Source organism: Arachis ipaensis, chromosome B02 (genome assembly GCF_000816755.2).
Source record: "Arachis ipaensis cultivar K30076 chromosome B02, Araip1.1, whole genome shotgun sequence".
Lineage (NCBI taxonomy): Eukaryota > Viridiplantae > Streptophyta > Magnoliopsida > Fabales > Fabaceae > Arachis > Arachis ipaensis.
The window spans coordinates 108,207,440-108,208,280 of NC_029786.2; positions in this window are offsets into that span (position 1 = coordinate 108,207,440).

Below are 841 nucleotides of genomic sequence, written 5' to 3' on the forward strand. Positions count from 1 at the left end.
AATTATTTATTAGGAGAATTATTATGGATTATGGTCCACACTCCACAGGGCAGAAGAAAATATGATTGTTTGTTATCTGTTTTCTCTTGCTCTTTTGTATTGTCCCTTTTCGCTCTGTCAAATTCAACCAAAATAAATAAATAAAACAAGAAAAAAGAGGTTGGAAACAAAAACCATTCCAAAATAAAAGGGTCCAGAAGGTATCCATTTTATTGTCCTCCATTTTTGTCCCTCTTTTTTTTTTATCATATATATATATTGTCGGGAATGACCTTAAAGAATGTTTAATTAGGGTGTGACTTTAAATCTTGTGTAATATATAATTGGTTGAGGTTAGCAGCCAATTATTATTATTTGGTTGGTTTATTATTTCTTACCACAACCCAAAATTATTTATTTATTTAAATTATTTATTTATTTTCTATTTCATTTAACTACTATATATTGAGTTATCCACCATTATGAGCAATTTTTTTTTTACAATATTCTTAGCATATTTTAGTCTCTTCTCGTTTTCAAAAGAAGAGTTGAGAAGATCTCAGTTTTATTCATATTCTATCAATCTATTGTTCCACTATGAATATTAAATTCTAAATTTGTTTGTTTTTGTCATTCTTTTTTCGTAATTATATATATGTCCATGTCAATGAGTTATAACTCAAATGGCATAGACTTCTCATACTCAATTAAGAGGTCGCGAGTTCGAGTCATATATCTTTTTAAATTTAACCAATGAGTAATAGCTCAAATAACATAGTCTCCCCATACTCAATTAAGAGGTTACGGATTCGAGTCTCATATCTTTGATGAAAAAAAAATATATATATATATATATCTGTCC